This window comes from Pithys albifrons, chromosome 4 (assembly GCF_047495875.1).
Source record: "Pithys albifrons albifrons isolate INPA30051 chromosome 4, PitAlb_v1, whole genome shotgun sequence".
NCBI lineage: Eukaryota > Metazoa > Chordata > Aves > Passeriformes > Thamnophilidae > Pithys > Pithys albifrons.
In genome coordinates, this window is record NC_092461.1 from 73,847,532 (window position 1) to 73,853,912 (window position 6,381).

Consider the following 6,381-nt stretch of genomic DNA (forward strand, 5'->3'; position numbering starts at 1 on the left):
ACTTTTAAAGTAAATATAACATGACAGTTGCATTTTCATGCTTAGTAAAGAAACCTGTATGGGATTGTCTGCAAGAACACCTAAGCTGCTATCATGGTATGATTATTATTGTAACCTATTAGACCTTTTCTTGGCAAAATCATGCCCAGGAAAATGAAAATGACCCATAAGTCAGAATACAATGTTTTTTTTCACACTTTAAAAGAGTCTTCTAACCCATACACAACTCTGTTTTGAAAATTATAGAAGGCCTCAAACGTGTTAGGGAGTGCTGTTGGATTTTTTAAAAAATAACATCTTCTTTGAGTTCTTTCTCCCTAATTGTTCTCTTACATGCAAGGAATATGAATATAGGAAGTTTCAGTTTTGATACCTGACATGAGTAAAAAGGAGTCATAGGATTAGTAAAGATAGTACATGAAAAAATTGTTTGATGAGTAATACTCAAGCAACTCCCATATCAACCCCTCCTATGCAATTTTATTATGCATCTTTGATGTAAGACAAAATAAAGCTGTGCAGAAGAAATGCTTCCTGTTTTAAAATATTTGACAACTATGTTCATTCTGTTTTCCATTTAGATATATATAACTAGGAAAATAGAGATCAAAGCATAATACAGAACTTAATCTAGACTTTAAATGTACCCAATGTGCTCTTTCAAAAGCAAGAAACCATTTGTCTCATAATGCTTAACATGCTCACCTCTACTAGATCTCTAGTAAAATTCAGTAGAGACTTTATGAGAGAAAAATACAATTAAACTGCTTTACCATATCCTATTGAAAGTCCATTATATTCATACTATCTCTCATAGCAAATAGCAATTTATTTTTAGGCAGGAAATATAAGAAGCGAAACATGTGTGGCATGGTCTTTTCCCTGTATACTCTCCAACTCTGTCAGTCAGCTTTTAGGGGACTTTCAAAGCATTCAGAGCCGTTTCTCTTGCAACTGCTGATGAGCACACATCATATTATTTTTTTATTATACTTTTTCATTACATATTTATGCTTCTTTCTTCCATAATATGACAGTACTGAGCGGCACCACTTCATTATTTACTGTACAAATAAAAATGTTGGGTTTCATTTGTTTTATCTTGCCTGCACCAGCATTTTCCTTGATACCTTCTTAATTCTGAGCTTGCAAGAAACTGTGACTAAATGTTACCTATTTTTTTCTATATGTCATTTATATTTATTATGTTACACATCTCTGTCACAGTCCTTTTCCTCACGTATCTGACCTACTCCCCACTGCCTTCCATTGTTGGTACTAGATTTAGTTTCATTATATGAAAACAATTCATTTTCATTTCCATTCTTGATAGCTTCTCTGCCTCCTGTAGGTGCTTTCTGAGATGACTTGACCAGCATGCAGTATTTTCACAGTGTAAACCCATGGATTCACATAGTGGCATGATTGTGTTTTCGATTTTGCATCCTCTCTTCCTTTCCTAATAATTTTAAAGATTCACTTGCTTTTCAAAAGTCCCTGAGTTATGACTTGAGTTTTTGTGAGAAACAAAAAGTCACTTTTACTGTGACTACTGATTCTACTTTTTCCGGTAACTCAGGGATGAGAGCGTACACTTATAGAAAACAAATATATATATTTGCGTAATAGTTAAGATCAAATGATTAAACACTTGTTAAACACAGAAAAAAAAAAGTTTTACTAGTTTCCTGCTTACAAGACATATTTTGATTCCTACTGCTGAATTCTTTCATTATGTTAGTTTATGGCACTTCATCACCAATCACCTCCTTTTAAATTACTTTCATTTGGACAAAATTTTTGATGTAATTTTGGAAAAACTACTTTTAATTTGAGCTCTTCCCTTCCTTTTACTCTTGGTTTTGGCCTGAACATGGCAAAATCTCCCAAATTTAATATTTCCTTCCTTGTCACTTAGAGGTAGAAAATTATGGATCCTCACTTCCAAATAAACTGAACAAATAAACTGATACTGCAGCCACTATTTTCCTTTTTTTTTAACTTAAAGAGACAATTTTTAAATCAAATTAATTATATCTATGAAATATTAAAAAGATTATTTAAATTTAATTAAAATATTAATTATCTCTATATAAATTATTTAATGGAAAAATGTCTAATTTCTTAAAAAGGTCTTTTTATGCAAAGATCTGGAGGTATGCATATTTAATTGGAAAAGAGGGAAATTATTCAGCATTTGTTTGAAATTGCACAATCAAATATCTGATTATTTCCCCATTCAAAAAAAGCACATGAAAATCAAGATCTTCTGTAACAACAGGTACACTAAGATCATAAAAAGTGCACCTTTTGTTAGGCAAATAGTGGGTTTTATATAATAATAATAATGAGAATTACTAAGTGCAAACAAGTAAAGCTCACTTAAATACAGAAGGTGCATTTTATTATTCTGTGATGTAAAACTGATATAAATTTAAATTTGGTTAAACATTTAAATGAAAACAATTTTAAAATTGGAGATTTAATCTAAAATTTGAGAGCATTCTTTCATTTTATGGTGAGAAAAAGGGAAGTGCAAAAGCATGAGTCTATAGACTTCAGAGCCTCATTCCATCTAACCTCCTCTGGGAATGAGTAATGTGTAAAGCTTCAGACCACTGATAATAATTATTCTCTAAATTAAAGATGAGCTTTAACCCATCTTCTTTGATGATTAAGAAAGCCAAATTTTCAAAGCTAATTAGTTTCTCAGTAAGGGTCATTGTTGTTTATTGTTCAGGCACTCTTAAGGTAATTAGAATGCCTGACCTAAATTAAGCATATTTTGCACATTTTATTAACAATGCAGAGTAACAGAAATCCTTGACCGAAATACACACTGCGCCTCTGTCTTCTGAGGTGGCCTACCAAGGAAGCATGTTTCACATCCAAGGATGCTTCCAACAAAAACATCTAGCTCCAGGTTCTTCCTTACTTGACTAGCAAAGGTTGCACCATCCTGCTGCATGGGGAAAAGTGGCTTCCATGTTTTCCAAATACTTTTTTGCAACCAAGTATATTGCTTCATATGCTATGAGGAACTGAACACAGCCAGATAGAAAAGTAAGCAGTAAGTAGTAAGGACTGGTTTGCTCTTCTACCTCAATAGTTCACTGCTGCAGCAGTAGAAAGTAGCTGATTTTTGCAGAAAACCAGTAGAAACCATAAATTATTGAATGGTCCTTCCTATCAATAAATATATATATATATATATATATATATATATATATATATATATATATATATATATATCCTTCTAGCTTTCAGTTCCTACTTTAGAACTTTCTGAACCAAATGTGGAACTGCTTTTAATATCCATGGTCTAATTATTCTGGTATTTAGATTATGAGAAACAGTAGTTATTCCCAGCTCACCTTCTCTGTGTTGTTACCAATTGTGTAACCATACCCCTTCTTTTTTTTGAGCTCAGGAATTCTGCTCAGTTTAATCCTCATAACTACAATCTTCTTGTGTTGCTTGTTTGTTCGTTTGTTTGTTTGTTTGTTTGGGTTTTTTTGGTACTGTGGTACCTGTGGTAACAGGGACTATATAAAATTTACCATGAAGAGGTTTTTCTTGTTTCTTTCAAAATAATTACTGATGGTTTATTTCCCTTTGCTTGACACTGATCCCTGAAGTCAAGATATTTGCAGAGAAATATCCCAAATCTATTCTCACTGAGGTAACAGCAAGGCTAGAGTCTGCCATTCTATTCTTATCACTTTAGTTAATCTTTCCATTATTATATTAAAATTTTAGCTATCTGTGGTAAAATTCTTGTGTAACTTTGGGCAGTCAGCCTCAGATATGGCTGTCATGAATATGATTAATTCTTCATTGTTACTGTGTTACTGTTAATCTCCTTTCCCTCATCTTCTATGAACAGATGGTCAGGTTCCAGCTGTCAACCTTCCTACAACACAACTTCCATAATTTTCCTTTTCTCCATTTAAAACCACCTATGATCACAGCAAACCCTCTCCTTCTATTGCAGTTTTAATTTAGGATATTTTTGGTGATAGGCTTGATCAAACATTTGAAATTCTCCTGTACTAAATAGGTGATACTTAGCAACTATGCTTATTGAGTCCAGCATTACACTATGGTTGATTTTTGAAATATAACTTCCCTCTAAAAAGTCATACTAAGTCTTCTCCAATATTTCACATGTATTCATGTGCTCACTGAGCCTACCATTTAATAACCCTAGTGGGCTCCAAAATAATAAAATTATTTGTAAGCTTTTTATGGTTAGATTCCACCCCCCACCTCATACCCCCCCCCGCCCCCCCCGAACTATCATGCATATCAATGCTATAAAAGCTTTACTTAAAACTACTGGAGGATTCATTCTGCAATTATGAGACACTTGTGGAAATTTGTAGGGTCTCTGTGCCAAAAGTAGCATGAAACAAAGGAATGCTTTCCCACCATTACATTCATATTTCTTGGCTCTAGACCGAAGCATGTGCTTAAGGGAACTTAAAATATAAGCATATCCATGCCAAAAGCAAGGGAAGAAAGTTAATTCAGAGCTCCAGCTATGAGAGGTTCCTCATGATCAAACAGAAGCATTGAAATCTCTCTGTGAGCTCATGGATACACAGCATATAGGGCAGGGATTTACTGCAGTTACACAACTTAACTCTTCAGATGGTCATGCCAGCCCATTTTCAAATATCTCTCTGCAGTACAAATGCTTCCTGGTGACGAAGAAGGCGTTAACGACTCTAAAAAGTCCTGCAACAAAAAGGCATTTACTCACTCAGGTGGAATTTTCAACTGGATTTTTGAACAGCAGAGTAACTTTGGTGCAACTGAAATTAAGGAAGGCTCAAGATGTTTTGGGAGAACCTCATGGTAGCACAAGAACACATGAGAGACGAAACATGTTGTGTCAGAGGCAATGGCCTATACAGTGCAGTGTGCTTTCTCCAGCTGTGGCTGTAAGCCAACAACTGGGAAAAGTCAGGCTGCCACCTGACATTGCCAACAGCCTTGGGCTGTGTAGACCATGATCCCATCTCATTACTATTCCTGCTTATATGTCCCCTTCCAGTATTTGCCCTGTATCCCCTGGAACTCCTGCAGTCTTCTCACAACCACAGCAGCAGCATCATGTTCAGTATAGGGGTCCAATGTGTTACTGCAAATACCGATCAGCATGTAGGAGGAGGAAAACATGAGCGGTACGAAGCCAGGCTAGAATTTTAAGATTAATTAGGGCTTTGAAAGAGACAGTCTGGGTCAACCCACTCTAGGCATTTATTCTGACAGATGTGGGTTTGTCCCACAGTGACACTAAATAAAGACTTAAAAAGTTTAAAAATGAAGTTTTGACCACAAGGTTAGTGTTCTGAGTTATTAAGTTTGGATGGAAATTATTGCAGATCCAGACAATTCATTCTCTTTGTATGTCCACAGTTGCTTGAACAGAGCAAAATGAATTAAAATAGTTAGAAATTAGGCCCTGTGTTTCCCACCAGTCTGTGAACCCCACTATGGCAAAGTGAAGGTGATGCAGCTTCAGGGGGCTGCAGGGTCTTACTGTGTGCTTATGTGAACACCTGGAGTGGGACGAGTCAGGTGAAGGCAACTGACAGCCAAGAATGTGAGGTTGCTTCTCAAGTCAAGTCAGGCTTTACCAGTTCAAACAAACAAACAAACAAACAAACAAACAAAGAGGCGCATTGGAGCCTCTTTTCTTCTGGTCCCACTGAGGCTGTATAATGGCCTTCAGTGCAATGTTACGTTTATGGTGTAACCATCAGCAGATCCAGCCTAAAACACCAAATGTCATGGGGTTCTGCAGCACACAGTTGTGAATGTTATCATAGGTCATCATAGGTTGCCACAGGTTATCACAGTGTGCCCAGAATGCACTCATGTGTAATCAATCCATTGGACACACATCTCTATGGATTGCCCACATGACTAGAGTGGAGGCATGGCCATGATTTTAGACATTGCAGCATTCTTAGGCCCACACAAATGTGTATGAGTCCCCCTACAACAGCCTGATGGTTTCATGTCTCCCTTTCTTGCCACCTATTGTAAATTGAAATTGTAAGAAACAGGAAGGACTTTTTTGGAATTTTTGCTTCATTGTGCATTTGAATGTAAACACACGTAAACAAATATTGCAATGTAGCTACCAATCCACTTGGATTTCCCTTTCGGAGTGCTTTGTGACTGGCTGATAAAAAAGCTACAAATCAGTAATAATTGTTTCTGAAGCAAAGCATGGAATAAAATGTAGCCTGCCATAGAAACACTATTCTTCGCTTCGGGCTGAAAGGTCTTTGTGTGCAGACTGTTCCCATGGGAAGCCCACCTCCTGTGTGTGCAACCCGTGTCCCTGCCTTTGTTATTGTTACTTCG